Consider the following 18,042-nt stretch of genomic DNA (forward strand, 5'->3'; position numbering starts at 1 on the left):
ATATAAAAAATATTTGATTATTTAAAAATATCAGAAAAGGACTTCTAGGTGCCTTAAGACAGTTCTTTTCTTTGATATTAATAAATATTAATTTAAATAAAATTAAATAATAATTTTTTATAATATTTAATTTTAAAATACCAGAATATGACATCCAGTTGTATTAAGATTGTCCTTTTCTTCGATATTGAAAAATAAATATTAAAATAATTTATTGAAAAAATATAAATTATTATTTATTATATATATATTTATGACTACATAATAATAATAAAAATATTTAAATATATAAACAAGTAAAATTAAAACAATAAAAATACAATTAGAACTATATATTTAAAAGCAGTAAAATAAATGAAAATATTTAAAATTAATGACTAAATTATAACATATCAAGATTAAAAGTTCTAGTTTGAAATATTATGAAAACTATGTGCTACTAATGTAGTTAATCCTTAATTAATTAATTAGAGGTCAAAATAAAAGTTTTTAAAGTTGTAAGGACTAAATATGGTATTTACCCTAAATATATAAGTATACAGGTTAGGACTAAATTATAAACTAAATAAAATTGAAAGACTGAATTAAAAGGTTCAAGATTTGATTTCAGTGACCAAAATGAAAAGTTACAAAACTGTGATGGCAGCGGGTATAGTTTACCCACGCGAGAAATTACAGTTATACCCCTTCCCCAAAACGGCGTTATTTTGGGAAGGGTTTAAAAAGCCCTTAAGGTCGGCCCTTAAGGGCCAGCTTCTTCACTTTCATCTTTCCTCTTCTCTCTCTAGCTGAGAGAGAAGAAAGACTCTCTCGCCTCTCTCTAGTTTTCTGTCACCGGCCGGCCACCACCAACGGCGTCGATTACCACCGCCGGCCGCCACCAACGGTGGCCGGAATTCCCAAATTACCCTAGAGTGCAGATCTCAACCTCCTACGGCCGAATATGGCCTTCGCTTGTCCTAAAACGCTTTAGATCTTTCTAGATCTAAAATAAATCGAAGGTTTTACCTTCGGTTTTACAACGATTCCGGTGGTTCCAAATGGTTTGGAGGCTTTTATGACGGTAATATGCTCCTTTTTCCTCTTCTTTCTGATTATTGGGTGTCGATTTGTTCTCGTATTCTACTCTCTTTTTGGTTCACTGTTCTTGCCGTGGCTTTCTGTTTGTGTGTTGGTTGCCCCTCTATTTTGGTTATCTCCGCTTCTTTTTCCTTCTTCTCCCTTTTTCAGGTTTGGTGGTGGCTTTTTATAGCCACCACAGTGCTCGGATCGGACCAGTTCAAAGAGGGAAGCTTCGGTGAGTCACCATAGCTATGGTGGTGACTCACCATAGGGCTTCAACGTGTGTGGCTTTCATCATGGCAGCAGAGCTTCTAGAGGCTTCAACGGGGTGGCTTCGTGGCGTTAGTGGAGTGTAGGCAGCGGACATGTGGCCTTTTGGAACCAACGGCGGTGGCTGAAGACTTCTGAGGCGGCTGGAAACCATTGAGGCGGCGGCACACGGGGTTAGGGTTAAAAAGCCCTAACTGAAACCCTAAATGTTTTAGGGTTTCCATCTGGTTTGGGCTTGTAATATGGGCCTGATTATTGGGCTCCGGGTTTTGTAATATTAATAAATAAATAATAATAATAATAATAATAATAATAATATTAAAATGAAAAAAATGAATATCTTCAGCTGCCCCTCTTTGCTTATTCTTAATAAGAATAGAGCAAAGACGAAAAGATAATAAGTTTTTTTCATTTGATTTCACTTGATTAGTATGGAGATGTTGAATAAATTCTTCTCTTTCTGTCAGGTGAGTTCTTCTCATTATGAACTTTCCGCTGGGGATGATGTTGACCTTTTTCTTTCTGTGATAGAGTCATTCAAAAGGTTGAATAAGCTCTTCTCATTATGAACTTCTTCTTCTCCTGATGATTTCTTCTCATTATGAACTTCTCTGGAAAAACTGACTCATCAAGTGATGGATTTGAGCAAAAATCTGAACAAATTCTTCTCATTATGAACTTCTTCATCTCCTGATGAGTTCTTCTCATTATGAACTTCTTCATCTTTCTTCAGATGAGTTCTTCTCATTATAAACTCGAACTGGAAAAGCTAATCTATCAAATGATAGATTTGAGCAAAAGGTTGAACAAATTCTTCTTATTATGAACTTCTTCATCTTTCTTCAGATGAGTTCTTCTCATTATGAACTCGAACTGGAAAAGCTAATCTATCAAGTGATAGATTTGAGCAAAAGGTTGAACAAATTCTTCTCATTATGAATTTCTTCTTCCTTCTTTAGATGAGTTCTTCTCATTATGAACTTTTTCTGGAAAAGTTGATCCATCAGATGATGGATTTGAGCAAAAGGTTGAACAAATTCTTCTCATTATGAATTTCTTCTTCCTTCTTCAGATGAGTTCTTCTCATTATGAACTTTTTCTGGAAAAGCTGATCCATCATATGATGGATTTGAGCAAAAGGTTGAACAAATTCTTCTCATTATGAATTTCTTCTTCCTTCTTCAGATGAGTTCTTCTCATTATGAACTTTTTCTGGAAAAGCTGATTCATCAGATGATGGATTTGAGCAAAAGGTTGAACAAATTCTTCTCATTATGAATTTCTTCTTCCTTCTTCAGATGAGTTCTTCTCATTATGAACTTTTTCTGGAAAAGCTGATCCATCAGATGATGGATTTGAGCAAAAGGTTGAACAAATTCTTCTCATTATGAATTTCTTCTTCCTTCTTCAGATGAGTTCTTCTCATTATGAACTTTTTCTGGAAAAGCTGATCCATCAGATGATGGATTTGAGCAAAAGGTTGAACAAATTCTTCTCATTATGAATTTCTTCTTCCTTCTTCAGATGATGTTCTTCTCATTATGAACTTCTTCTTCCTTCTTCAGATAAGTTCTTCTCATTATGAACTTTCTCTTGAAATGATGATCCATCGAATGATGAATTCAAACAAAAAATTGAACAAGTTCTTCTCATTATGAACTTCTTCTTCCTTCTTCAGATGACGAGTTCTTCTCATTATGAACTCTACCTGGCAATGTTGATCCATCAAATGATGAATTTAAACAAAAAGTTGAACAAGTTCTTCTCATTATGAACTTCTTCTTCCTTCTTCAGATGATATTCTTCTCATTATGAACTTCTTCTTCCTTCTTCAGATAATTTCTTCTCATTATGAACTTTCTCTTGAAATGATGATCCATCGAATGATGAATTCAAACAAAAAGTTGAACAAGTTCTTCTCATTATGAACTTCTTCTTCCTTCTTCAGATGACGAGTTCTTCTCATTATGAACTCTACCTGGCAATCTTGATCCATCAAATGATGAATTTAAACAAAAAGTTGAACAAGTTCTTCTCATTATGAACTTCTTCTTCCTTCTTCAGATAATGTTCTTCTCATTATGAACTTCTTCTTCCTTCTTCAGATAATTTCTTCTCATTATGAACTTTCTCTTGAAATGATGATCCATCGAATGATGAATTCAAACAAAAAGTTGAACAAGTTCTTCTCATTATGAACTTCTTCTTCCTTCTTCAGATGACGAGTTCTTCTCATTATGAACTCTACCTGGCAATGTTGATCCATCAAATGATGAATTTAAACAAAAAGTTGAACAAGTTCTTCTCATTATGAACTTCTTCTTCCTTCTTTAGATGATGTTCTTCTCATTATGAACTTGACCTAGTAATGTTGATCCATTGAATGATGGATTTGAACTTTGCTAAAATCTTTGAAATTCCTGTCAAATATTCAACATGGATAAAATGAATGAAAATGCTCCTATTTTGCAAATGTCTAAATATGATGCATGAATGTTGATGCAATCTTCATTTGACTTCAAAATGGTGAACTCGGTTTTCCTCCACTTCATCATTTATTGCCAGGGTCACCTCTGGATATCAGTGTAGCAACTTATGCTATCAAGCTTGCATTTCTGAAGAACCATTTGATCAACTTGTATCTTTATGTCTTCTTTGCTTCATGAAAGTCTCAGAAGAATTGTTTCATTTGTAGAACTCTTGTCGTAGTCAGAACTATGACCTTGATGCCCCATTTTGTCTTGGATAAAACCAACTTTCTTTGCTTGGAGTTGTGCAGAAATCCGATAAAGCTTTCATCTTTGAAAAGAGAATCTGTCATCTTTAAAAAGGGAATCTATCATCTTTGAAGAGTGTAAATGTAGATATGCCTGACTCAGCAGGAATTAATTAGGAGAATAGAGTCTGTTCTAATTTAACTCTTGAAACACATCATAAGGAAGATTTATTCCAAATTTTTTTTTCATGTCTCCACATATAATCAAATCTCGAATAAGGCAACTTGGACCATATCATGTCGATATGCTTAACAACAACCTGTCGTTCAATCATAGTTGGCTCCACTAGTTTCTTCTTGTTAAAATTTCTGCTTCCCTTCTGTGGAAAGAAATCTTCATTATATCTCACTTCTAATCTTGGGGTTGAAGAAGACAGATTTCATATTGGATCAATAATGGAAACCATATGATCACAATATTGGTTCAGCATCAGAATAGCAGGTTCGTAAAACATTTGACAGCGTATTCATCCTTTCATGTGGCTTCTGCTCAGATGTTCGTAAAACATTTGACAACACATTCATCCTTTCCTGTGGCTTCTGCTCAGATGTTCGTAAAATATTTGACAACACATTCATCCTTTCCTGTGGCTTCTGCTCAGATGTTCGTAAAATATTTGACAACACATTCATCCTTTCCTGTGGCTTCTGCCAAGATTTCTCAATCATTGAAGCTCTTTGCATGGTGTTCAAAATTTTTGTATGATGTCACAATACCATTTGAGAACAAAACTCAGTGGGGATTCAAGTGTAATGTTGGTATGACCAAAAAGTTGGTCAATTTCTCAAGATGTGCTAGTGTCGAATTGAATAGGAGATACCAACAAATCTTGATATCGTCTCAGGCAAGGGTAAGTGTGATATTGATCACGTTTTCTTCTGTAATGAGCGTTGTAGGAATTAGAAACACACCTACTATAAGAGCCATGTGTGGAAAGATATCCGTAGAATTCTTGATGTTGGGGATGAAACGCACATGATAAACCAAATAGATGAAAACTCGGTTCAGTCTAGCTGGCAATGATAACCCCAGTAACATCGGGAAAGAATAATATACATGAGATTCTCTCTTCAATGTCATCAAGTAAACAAAACTGATGTAAAAAACAGCTTCTTAACCTCAACAGTATGGTTGAAACTAACTGACAGAAATCTCAAAGAAATATTTTTAATTGTCACCGACACACAAAAGGCCAAATTCAGATTTCGAGGTCTCGAGGAACTGATCCTTGGATCGAATGGTTTACAAAGGGACCATCTTTATTCATGCAACCATGATGTAGCTTAACAAAGAACACACTATCATGTGACACATGGTTTAAGAAGATTGGGTATTTGAAACCATATTTGCTGAATAAATATTTGTTCAACAACAGGACCCTAATGCAACTGCTTGATGAACGAAGCAATTATGTGTAGTCAGATTGACTGTTATTGTTTCACCATTTTCATTCTTCATATTTTTCTATCTTATTGGAAATATCTGCTCAAGTCAATGATTTTTAACACATGATGATGTGGGCCTTCAGCATCCCCCAACATTAGCTAATACAAGTGTTCAAAATGCATCAACAGTCCTGATTCTGATTAAAAGGGGTTTTCATCATGCCACAACCTTCGCTTCTTGTTAATTTGAACCTTCAAAATGCCCCACATGGATCTGTCTGAAAGAACCTTTAAAATGCCCCAACATTTGCTGATACAGATGTTAAAAGTGTGCTCAACATTACTTTTTATTGAGATGAGCCTTCAAAAATGCCCAAATATTCATACTGACGTGAGCCTTCAAAATGCCCCAATATTCTATTTCTGTTTGAAATGGGCTTTCAACATGCCTCAATATTCTGCTTTTGATTCACTCTCAATGTCTGCTTAACTGAAATGTCATGATCCCCATGAGGTCCAATTTTTACAATGCATTGTTATGGGTACATGTGGATTTATTCGTGCCCCAAATCTGTTTATCTTGAATGCTCTCATTATGGTGTCACTAAACAGTAATATTGTCAAGTAACTGGAATTCTCTTCATGTTGTCACAAACTTAAGTACTCAATCATTCTAACAGAAACGTCTGAGATATGTGTCTTCTGAATGAGGTGACCATTTTTTTGTATCTGGAGGGATTTAGTCGGACAGAGCAATAAAAATAGCTTGGTAATCCGTTCCAGGCTGACACAGTGGCTTATCATCTTTCAGTGAAGGCCATCTCTGAAATATACTTTTCTGTGGGAGAGAAATCAATTTATGCAAACAGTAATCTGATGCAATAGCAAGACTACATATACAGTGGTACAGGCTCTTGAAAAATCCACACTCATGCAACATGTTGATTCTGATAATAACTCATCTGATTATGAAGCGATCTTTCAGGATGATTTCACAGATATTGATAGTTCTTCTGATATCGAGGAAATCCTGAATTCTGATTCTGATGAGGAGAATAAACTGTTATACTTGACAAAAATAGGATATTCAGAGGCTGAGGCTTCAATAGCCATGGAGATATGTGGTCCAGATTCATCAATTGCAAAGTTGACAGATTTTATATGTGATGCTCAAATGGCTAAGGCTGCTGATGCACTTCTTTCAGGAGAAGATAGGAAGCCATTATGCAATGATCCCAATTACAAGCAAAGGCGAAACTTGGGCTATGATTTTTGAAAAGGAAGAAGCAGAGGAAGTTTGAAAAGAAGCTTCTTAATGAAGACGATCATGTAGTTCATCTTTCAATTCTAATGATTGGTTCTGGGGTTCCTACCGAACCAAATCAGATAACTCAAAGAACACTTCGAGAAGATGCTATTGGGTCTCCTTATTTCTACTATGAGAACGTGGCACTTGCTCCAGTTAATGTTTGGACTGGAATATCACAATACTTATTCGATGTAGAGCCAGAATTTGTAGATTCGAAGCATTTTCATGCTACTACACTGAAAAGGGCTATATTCATAATTCTGCCAATTGAGAACAGATTTTCTCTTATTCTGCTTCCTCCATGTGCTGATGCTTTTCCATTGACAAAGAAATGATGGCCTTCTTGGGATCCAAGAACAAAGTTGAACTGTTTATAAACATGTACAATAAGTGCCAAATTGACAGAAAGGATCTGTAAGGCTCTTGAAGCTTATGACAATGAGCCACCTTCGAGTGTCCAGAAGTATGTTCTTGATGAGTGCTGAAAATGGAATCTGGTATGGGTTGAAAAGAATAAAATTGTTCCACTTGAATCTGATGAGGTGGAAATACTTCTAGGTTTCCCTAAAAACCATACACAAGGATCTGTATAGAGACATGTTCCATGGTGGTATCAATGTCTTGTCTCTTTTCTCTGGGATCAATGATGCAGAAGTTGCCTTTTATTGTCTTGGCATACTTTTGAAAACAGATGTGCAATAACTGAATGATGATCGGTTGGAGCAATTGATGAGTAGTTTTGTCAAATTCGACCTTGTTGTAAGTGGCATCCAGCGTAACAACCTTACTGTTAGAAATAAACATCATTGTGATGGGCTTGAAGATTTTTGTTGGTTCATTTACTTGCAATGATTGCTACAACAAACTGTCTCTTCTGCTGCTTCAATATATCCCACTCTTTTCGAATTATGGAACGGTTTAGTTGACAGTAAAATTTGTCATCTTCAACTTTTGGAATCCTGTAACCAATGTTACCCTATATAAAAGGCCTATAAGGGTAGATTCTGTTCCAATGTCTTATTCTGTGCCATAAGTCCTCAAATTCAAATTCAGAAATCTTCTGAAGGACATAATGAATATCATCTTGACAAAGAAAATGATCAGCATAGAAGAAGTAGCAATAATGTATCAAGACTTGAGCCAGCATCACGGTATAACCAGAGTGCAGGTAGTGACTTGTTCATGGCTTTATGATGTAATCTTCTAGAGAACATGAATTGATGGTTGGGGAAAATAATCTGTCTGGTGATGCTTATCGCCCTCAGCATGAGATAAACGATAGTCTTTCTTGATGAATTGCTAATGTCATAGGAGAGTGTCACAAGTTCAATTCTCCAGACTTTCTGGCTTCTTGGACCACTTGCCTTAAAAAATGTGAAGCGCTTCATTCTTCTGGCTTCGTTCATTCTTTTTCTACAACAGAGGTAGAATAAGCAACAATTGCTTTAAGGACCTTCCTCATTTGAGACTGTACTGTTTGAAAATGTTTTTCTCCTTTCTTTATTGAAGAATGAAAGAATTTTGCAAAGTATTACCCCTTTCAGGTTCACAATATAATCGAATCATAAACAATGAGTTTAATGAATATTAAATAAATCAACTACACTTTTAAATCATTCAAAAATCATAGTCCTATGGCAAGTGTCAAAATTATTGACTGATTTGAGGTGTAGGTTGATTTTGGTAAAGTAGGTTCTTTCAAGTTGGTTCAGTATGTCGCTTCGGGCTTCCACTAACTTGAAGAAATGGTTGTTATGCTCATCTTGTAGAGATGCTTCTCGTTTCCAGAATCTCAGGAACATTTTTGAGATGTGTGGTGCTTCATTAAGAGCTTAAGATCGTCTCTTATGTCGTTGTTGCACCATTCAATATTCGAGCCGCCTTTTCAGGTTTTCAACTCGAATCCTCCTTTGGTTCTAAGATGTTATTTAAAAATTTATATCTTGAACCCACCTTTATCATTTTTCATATCATGAATTAAAGATTTTAAAAACCAATTTTTGCAAATAAAAATCAATCTTGGAAGGTGGAATGAATTCTGAAGATATTCTCTTTTACTTAGAAATCCATGTATGATTAGAATGGACTTTTCAGGTACGTAACGTAGGCCATGGCTTATGGTTATGAAAAAAAGGGATAAAAAGGCCCAAATAAGTGTTTAAGGGTCATCAAACCAAGGATCAATTCATTCTGATGCCATCAATCTTGTTTTGTTTGACTTGGATCTGCCTTGCTGGGGAATTTTCCATCAACTGGATCCCTCTAGACTGCCAAATTTTGGATTCATTTCCATTTTCTCATATCTTCAGCATTTCTTGCTCTTCTTGTTTGTACTTGATCAACCTTGTAACTTGAGGCTCAATAAGTCACCCATCTTGATTCAATTTTTTTTCTTTTTCTTCTTCTTTTTTTTTCTTCTTTCTTTGCTGGATGAGTATAATATTTCAATTGCTTTGAGCACCTCCTTTTCCTTTTGCATTTTGGAGGTTTTCCATTATTCTTGATTGGATTGATCTTCAAGCACTCTGTATTTGACATACTTTGTAGTTCAAAACTTTCATGACTTCATGGAAACTTGTCTTCGTAATAAAACTGTATTGACAATCTTTATTCTTGTGAGCCAATATCCTTTACCTTGCCCCCCAATGTAGAGGGTGATCATTGGTTAGGGTTGAATTAGAAGAAAAATTATTCAGGCTCAAATGGGGACAACAAAGGATATATATATATATATATTAAAGGATAAATGATACAATGTCGTTCATCATCTCATACACAGAAACCTTTGTAAAAAGAGGTATCCACAGGGGGATGAATATTCAAGATTAACTTTATTTACATGAAAAAATGTAATTAATGCATGATATATTTATTTCAATCAATCACTTTCCACTTCTTCTTTGAGTATGCCCTAATCACTCAAAATTATCATCAATGAGTTGGTCCATGATGCCTCATCTCGTCTCTCTTGCAGTAAAATTCATGAATAGTTGAAAGTTTGGGTCTTTTGGTTTATGATGGTTTTGTATTTGGAAGGACAAATGTGTGACTTATAAAGTCATGTATATGGTGGAAGGTAGTATCATCAATCAATCGACTCTACCCGAGAAGGTAAACATCTAGAGTTTGTGTCTCAAAAACAGGTAGAGACATTTCTTCAGAGTCTCAGATAAATGTAGTGTCAGGATTTGGTTTTGGTAAAGGTCGAGTAATTGGTGTTGGATGGGATATGGAAGATATAATTTTATCACTTGCCAATAGATCTATAACTCTTGCAAATTTAAAAGAATATTTAATCTACTCGATACTCAATAATCTCAAGATTAAAACTTGATTCTTTGCTCATAACCATAAAAGCAACACAATTTATTTTTTTGCACAAAAGCGGAGAAAGAAACAAAAAAACAAGTTCAAACAAGATGCTGAAAATAGAAAGTACTACAGTGGTAGATAACACTTCCACTTGTTTTTTCATCATTACTCCTCTAATGTTGGGTGTATACTTAGCCCAAGATTTTTATCCTTATTTGCCCCCCATTCCTTGATCGTTTCTTGTGTCAAGACTCCCTTGTCGACGAGCGTCTCTATTTCCTTTAACAGTGATCAACAATTCTCTGTTGAATGTCCAGATATTCCCAAGTGAAAATTACAGAAGCTATTTTGATCATAGCAATGGGCATAAGGCTTTGGTGACATCTTCACCAATCTTGGTGTAATGTATTGACTTTTAACCAAATGAGGGTACATGTCTGAGATAGATTCTTGAAACACCTTCAGAGTTTTTCTCGCTCGCGAGGCTATCACTTTCTTTGATCGTTCTGAACGAATGAATGCTCTCATGTTATCGAGGGGGTTCTGAATGCTCATTTCAGCTATAACTGGGGTAATATTAACCAGATTTCTTAAGTTGTCCTTTTCCTTACTGGTTTTTGGAGAATCTGATATATGTATCTGAGGTGTCTTCTAGGTTATATCTGCCTCATTCTTTCTTAGACCTATAGGCCAATCTCGAATTAGATCCATGGGAGCCTTTTGATTTCTTTTCCCATTTTATTGTGCCCAATATTCTTCGTAGGATTTGGTTATATTAGTTTCTGTTGAAGAAACAATTTCTGAACATTGAACCTTCACCCCTTCTTTTACCTTATATTTTTGAATTGCTTGCTCTAAAGGGTCTGGGAAATTCTCTTAAGGTTACCAGGAACCTTAGCTGAACAATTTGGAATTCCAGTCTGATTTATCCAAGGAACTTCCTTATAGGTCCAATTATCATTTGGAGGCCACTGTGATTGATCAAGTTGTGGAGTAATTGATCTGGTTGAGAGCATTTTTGGATGCAACTTTTCACTCGAACAGTGGAAGGGAGGAAATTGAAATCCCTGCACATTCTTTTTCTTCTTGATCACTCTATAAGATTTGGCACCATGTTTAACTGAATAAGACCTCACTGTATTAACCCCAGCTTCTTTCTTGACTTTAGTATTGTCAGAGCCTCTTATCTTGCCATTCTTGATAGCCATTTTGATGATTTCTCCAATTATGATGATGTCAGAGAAATTATTAGGGACAACCCCTATCATGTGATTAACATAAGGAAATTTTAATGTGCTGATGAACAAAGTAGTGAACTCTTTTTCAGTCAATGGTGGATGTACTTGAGAAGCAACGTCTTTCCATCGTTGTGAATATTGTCGAAAGCTTTCATTACACTTCATATTCATGCTTTACAACATTGTTCGATCAGGGGCCATATCAATCATGTGCTTGTATTGACCCAAAAAAGCTTGAGCTAAATCCCTCCAAGAACGTATTTGAGTACGTTTTAGCTGATTATACCATCTGGATGCAGACCAGATAAACTGTCTTGGAAACAGTGGATCAACAACTTTTCATTTTCTACATAGCCAGCCATACGACGACAATACATAGTGATATGATATGAAGGGCATGTGGTCCCATTATACTTCTCAAAATCTGGAACCTTGAACTTTGGTGGAATAACCAGGCCAGGGACCAAACTTAGTTCTTTGGCATCAAACCCATAAAATGACTCAACTGCCTCTATAGATTTTATCACCTCTTCTATATTTTCCAGTCGTTGAGTGAATTTTTCCTTCTCAACTGATTTGTTTAGGTCAAGGACCTTATTACAAAATTCATCAGGCTCCAACTCAGAAGTAGTAGGACAATTAGTGGGGAATGATGCTCCAGCTTGATATGGTGAGTTCTTAACAGCAAAATAAATTGGTGACTGAATTTCCTGGGGTATAGAGGTGAACTCAGGAATCTGAACAGGTGTAACACCCAAAGAATTTGTGGGGTTTTCAACAAGACTCTTTCCAGCAGTCAAATGCTTATCAATCATTTCTTTCATATTGTTCAGTAGATCGATCTGAGAATTAGCTTCGATTTGTGCCAACTTGCTCCTCAATTCCTCTTGTATTTCTTTCTGCTTTATCTCAAATTTGGCTAGCCTATCTTCAGTTTCTTTAGACATTTTTCTTGTGTCGTGCTGAGCGTTCTTGCTTCAAGGAAAAACCAAGATCACTTCGTTTGAAATCCTTATTTTAATGAATGAATGTTTTAATGTATTATGACATAAAAAATGCAAAGATGCCAAATGCAAATGTAAATATGTGAATGTAAAAATGTAAATGTAAATTATTTAAAATACCAGAATAGGACATCCAGTTATATTAAGACTGCCCTTTTCTTTGATATTGAAAATAAATAAACATTATTATTTAATTAAATATGTTTTAATGCATGATGTAAATTTAAAAATGTAAATGTAAATACAAACGTAAAAATGTACAAATGCAAAATACAAATGCATGTATGAAAATGTGTTACTCAAGAGTGATCATCTTAGAACAGATTTCATTGAACGCAAAAGTTTCGGTACATCAAACAAAACTTTACATGTAGGGATATATTTCATTCCTAACTTCGCCAAAGCCAAATTAGTCTCCATTCATGCTCAAAAAGTTGAGTCTTCAGTCTGCTTCATCTCCTTGTAAAATCAGCTAAATCTATCATTTAAGAACCATATTGCTTGTCTGGACTGCAACTTCTTCTATGACATTCTCTTTCATCTTCTGTGTCACTTCTCGAAGTTGCTCATTTTCCTTTGTAAGAGAACCTTTTTGTCCAAGAAGTTCTTGAACAAGATCCTCATATATATTGCAATTCTTTTTCAACTTGGTGACCCCTGTTATCCACTCTTCTGGGGTGTTTCCTATGCCAGCATTTCGAAAAGCTTGACTGATCTTCTGAAAATCTTCATGCATGGTTTTCATTTATGTGCTCAATTTCTTGTTTTGATCGTTCAAGTCCTTCAAATAACATGCTTGAGCTTCATAAAAACCTCCACTACTCTGAATGCCCTGACTGATGTTCTTACCATAGACTGCTTTTGGTATTAATCTGGTAGGATCCTTGTGTAATACTTTTGGTATTAATATAACCGGTTCTCTATGTATAGAACTTCCCTCGATCCTCGTAGTTTCTTCAGGATGTCTTTCCTTGGCTGCGTTATATTTTGTTCGATCATAAAACTTTTTGTCCATTTATGATTTCTTTCCAATTTGATGAACAGTCTTTCAAGTCAACACCTTTTTGGTTATGCCATGATCATGCAATGCAAACAAAAGAAATCAATATGAACAGATTAGAGCAATGTAACATGCATGAAAAAAATAAGAAAAAATAGAATAGTTAGTACCAACTATAAAAATCTATCTATCAATGTATAAATCTTAACCTCATGCTTTCTAGTTCCATGCTTTGTTTGGAAAAATTAACCTAACTGCATGATTTCTAGTTCGCATGCATTTATTCAGGAAAAATAAATAAATTAAAAGCTAGAGTTTATTTCTCCTTTGTGTATACCTACTGACAAAATTTCGGCATGGTTTTAGATCGGGAGAGTTTCTAGAGTTTATTATATGCAGGTTTTCAGTTCTAGGAGTAAAGGTACTCGAACTGTCCTTGTTGATGTCCCCTTGGGCTGTCAAACCCTCAATCCTAGTCCATCACAGACTTAAGTGGATCGAGTTCAATTCGAGGGGATACATTTCTCTATACCTGACACGGAGAATAAATTCTCACGAAGACATAGAGCATATGAACCCCGAAAGTTACTTGCTAGGTCTGACACGGAGAATAAATTCTCACGAAGACGTCGCTTTCACTCCCACTTAAAAGGGACAAACTCAATTATAGAGCTTTATGTTATGCAATGCAAGTGTTGTGTGTGAGGAGAAATGTTCAAACCTCTAACAGAAAAAATAAATAATGAAATAAAATATTTGCAAATAAAATGAAATATTAATAAGAAAATATATAAATACTATGAAAATAATAAATATATATAAAAATTTTGAAAAGAAAGAATTAAAAATTAAATATATGAATTTTTAATTTATAATTAATAGAGACAATTTATAATTGATTTTAAAAGATTGACCGTCCCCAGCAGAGTCGCCAAGCTGTCGTAACCGGTTTTCGTCTGGGCACGAAATATTTATTACTTGACGGAAAAAATGATGTGAATAAATGGTTTTAAAAATAATTTGTGAGTCACCATCGGCCTTTTGGGTCAAGTAGGTCGAATACCTAAAAATTATCTTTTAACAGAGTTTTTAAGAAAACATCAGTTAAAAGATGAGTTGATCTGCGTTTATAACCAAAAATTCTTTCTTTTTAATAATAAAAAGGGATTCGTGGTCGGTTACGTTTAGGGAAGGATTAGCACCCCTACAACGCCCAAAATTGGTACTTTTTAATTATAAATTGTCTCTATTATTAGAAATTTAAAAATTCAAAATATATTTAATTTATAATCCTATTATTTCAAAATTATATAAAAAATATTTGATTATTTAAAAATATCAAAAAAGGACTTCTAGGTGCCTTAAGACAGTTCTTTTCTTTGATATTAATAAATATTAATTTAAATAAAATTAAATAATAATTTTTTATAATATTTAATTTTAAAATACCAGAATAGGACATCCAGTTGTATTAAGATTGTCCTTTTCTTCGATATTGAAAAATAAATATTAAAATAATTTATTGAAAAAATATAAATTATTATTTATTATATATATATTTATGACTACATAATAATAATAAAAATATTTAAATATATAAACAAGTAAAATTAAAACAATAAAAATACAATTAGAACTATATATTTAAAAGCAGTAAAATAAATGAAAATATTTAAAATTAATGACTAAATTATAACATATCAAGATTAAAAGTTCTAGTTTGAAATATTATGAAAACTATGTGTTACTAATGTAGTTAATCCTTAATTAATTAATTAGAGGTTAAAATAAAAGTTATTAAAGTTGTAAGGACTAAATACGGTATTTACCCTAAATATATAAGTATACAGGTTAGGACTAAATTATAAACAAAATAAAATTGAAAGACTGAATTAAAAGGTTCAAGATTTGATTTCAGTGACCAAAATGAAAAGTTACAAAACTGTGATGGCAGCGGGTATAGTTTACCCACGCGAGAAATTACAGTTATACCCCTTCCCCAAAACGGCGTCGTTTGGGGAAGGGTTTAAAAAACCCTTAAGGCCGGCCCTTAAGGGCCAGCTTCTTCACTTTCATCTTTCCTCTTCTCTCTCTAGCTGAGAGAGAAGAAAGACTCTCTCGCCTCTCTCTAGTTTTCTGTCACCGGCCGGCCACCACCAACGGCGTCGATTACCACCGCCGGCCGCCACCAACGGTGGCCGGAATTCCCAAATTACCCTAGAGTGTAGATCTCAACCTCCTACGGCCGAATATGGCCTTCACTTGTCCTAAAACGCTTTAGATCTTTCTAGATCTAAAATAAATCGAAGGTTTTACCTTCGGTTTTACAACGATTCCGGTGGTTCCAAATGGTTTGGAGGCTTTTATGACGGTAAGATGCTCCTTTTTCCTCTTCTTTCTGATTATTGGGTGTCGATTTGTTCTCGTATTCTACTCTCTTTTTGGTTCACTGTTCTTGCCGTGGCTTTCTGTTTGTGTGTTGGTTGCCCCTCTATTTTGGTTATCTCCGCTTCTTTTTCCCTCTTCTCCCTTTTTCAGGTTTGGTGGTGGCTTTTTATAGCCACCACAGTGCTCGGATCGGACCAGTTCAAAGAGGGAAGCTTCAGTGAGTCACCATAGCTATGGTGGTGACTCACCATAGGGCTTCAACGTGTGTGGCTTTCATCATGGCAGCAGAGCTACTAGAGGCTTCAACGGGGTGGCTTCGTGGCGTTGGTGGAGTGTAGGCAGCGGACATGTGGCCTTCTGGAACCAACGGCGGTGGCTGAAGACTTCTGAGGCGGCTGGAAACCATTGAGGCGGCGGCACACGGGGTTAGGGTTAAAAAACCCTAACTGAAACCCTAAATGTTTTAGGGTTTCCATCTGGTTTGGGCTTGTAATATGGGCCTGATTATTGGGCTCCGGGTTTTGTAATATTAATAAATAAATAATTATAATAATAATAATAATATTAAAATGAAAAAAATGAATATCTTCAAACGTAAATAATTTAAATAATATAATTTTATATTATTACCTGTACCGCAAAAATATTTCGACGTGTGCTCCCGCTTTCCCCTTGAACTGACACATAAATTAATTGAAAACAATTAGTATAATATTTTTTCATATAATCATAATAAACAATAAGTATAATATTTTTTCATATAATCATAATAAACAATAAGTATAATAAAAAATATTATAACAAAATTACTTTATAACGAAAGATCGAACGAATTTCTGAATCAAATATAAGAGGATTGCAGGGTGTTATTTACTGGTTGAAAGGATTGTTGAATTTATACAATGTTTAAACTATCCATAATTCCAATTAACAAGAGAAATGATTACTGTGAGGTATATTAAACATTGATATATCAACACCAAGGACATCGGATTAAAACTAAAACTGATATAATATATGCCTTGTAACTTAGTCTGTCCCATTTAAAATGTGGGTGTAAAAAAGGTAAAATTTTCCACTAATGATCTTTGATTTCCTAATCCTTGCATTTCAGGAGATGTCATTTCAACTGCACCACATCTGACTGTTTCAATGGCTTCAGCATGAACATCTTTGCACCTTCCTCCAAGCACCTGTTAAATAAAAATCAACTTTAAACATTTCGACCCAAATTCGAGTAATCGAGCTTATCATTGTCGAATCGAATGCGAACCGGTACTTACTGACTGATACGTGTCGGAATGTTCTCGGACGACATGATCACGACTGGAACTTCCTTGAGAAGAGATGATTCCTGGTTTTTAACTAAAAATGGTGAGCACCAAAGCATGAGAGAAAACAAAGGGTACTTAAAATGTTATATTTCACCTTAATTTTCTTGAGCAGTTCATACCCTGTCATTCCTGGCATGCAGTAATCTGTTATGATTAGGTTCACCTTGGAAACCTGTTTAAAAAAATCATATTCATATTCGTGATAGTGTCTCTTTAAATTTCGAAACCTTTGGAAAATGAATTTGTTTTTTTTTTGTAAACTTACAGTGCCTTCCAGTGTCTCATTTCCCAGTCCCAGATAATCCAAGGCCCTCAGAGCATTTTCTGCTGTAGTTACTGCCAACAGCACATGAAAATAAAAGAAGAAACAGCCCCACAAATTTATAAACGAAAATAACGTAAAATAAAGGATTTATCTCCAAGATTATTTATTTTTGAAAAACGGTACAAAAATGAAGGTTTCAAAAACAAATGTACCTTTGCAGGAGGAGTTCTTGAGTAATTTCTCCACCAGCTTTCTGTCAATGAGGTTATCATCCACAGCTAAAACATGGGGTTCGTCTCCAAGCTTCACCGCCTTATCCTCGGAGGAGGAGTCTCCACAGCCACCAGCACTGCCGCCCATATTGAGTAATAGCCTATAAATGACTGTAAAAGAAAAAGACAAGCAGAAAGTTGCAAAAAAGTAGAAGAGATGCACAGAAGCAATGGTAGCTTACATTTATAGAAGAAAAAGGATGTTTTGAGGTAGAGAAAATGGAATTTCTTTTTGGAAACAAATAATAAAAACCCCAAACCAAGAGATCACTAATATTTGACGATCTTTTTCGGGGTTTTCTTTTGATTTGATCTCATTGAGCTTTGGCTGGCAATATCCAATCTGACACCACAAAATCTGCCATGAACAGACAGACAGACAGGTTTTGCAGAATAATATTTGTTTTGTTTTATTAATGGAGAAAG

General features: G+C 34.8%; 1 pseudogene; it reads right to left on the reverse strand.

Annotated features, from left to right (window-relative positions):
* Positions 1–16,841: 16,841 nt before the first annotated feature.
* Positions 16,842–17,704, reverse strand: LOC120186168 (annotated as a pseudogene).
* Positions 17,705–18,042: the final 338 nt, after the last annotated feature.

Source organism: Hibiscus syriacus, unplaced genomic scaffold (genome assembly GCF_006381635.1).
Source record: "Hibiscus syriacus cultivar Baekdansim isolate YM2019G1 unplaced genomic scaffold, ASM638163v2 tig00113302_pilon, whole genome shotgun sequence".
Taxonomy (NCBI): domain Eukaryota; kingdom Viridiplantae; phylum Streptophyta; class Magnoliopsida; order Malvales; family Malvaceae; genus Hibiscus; species Hibiscus syriacus.